The sequence below is a fragment of the Trachymyrmex cornetzi genome, unplaced genomic scaffold (genome assembly GCF_001594075.2).
Source record: "Trachymyrmex cornetzi isolate Tcor2-1 unplaced genomic scaffold, Tcor1.1 scaffold161, whole genome shotgun sequence".
NCBI classification, from domain to species: domain Eukaryota; kingdom Metazoa; phylum Arthropoda; class Insecta; order Hymenoptera; family Formicidae; genus Trachymyrmex; species Trachymyrmex cornetzi.
This window is the reverse complement of record NW_017296213.1, coordinates 7,241-7,620: the sequence shown is the minus strand read 5'-3', so window position 1 is coordinate 7,620 and position 380 is coordinate 7,241.

Here is a 380-nt window from a genome sequence, read left to right as displayed (position 1 = left end):
GCAGTGGAGCAGTACGTTAGGTGAGCGACTCAGAAGCCTGGACTGTGGATGGAGTCACGAGTTCAAACCCCCTCGTATGTTAACAGTTTTTTCCTAGGTATTAGTGGCCCGTTCAGCACTTGAAGAGGACACAACAAAAGATGGAGAGGAAATATAATTAATGAAAATTATCTCTAGAAATTAGGTAGAAAATATGCTACAAAAAATCCAGTCGAAAAAATGTTTTTTTTTCCTATTTAGTTGCTGTCTAGTTAGGATAGACAGCTACTAGATAATTTTTGTTATACAACTGCTAGGAGAATATTACTATCTAGTAGCTAGTTATGATTTTCTACGTCATGACTGTGTAACATTTTATATCTAGGTATTAGCTAATTTTT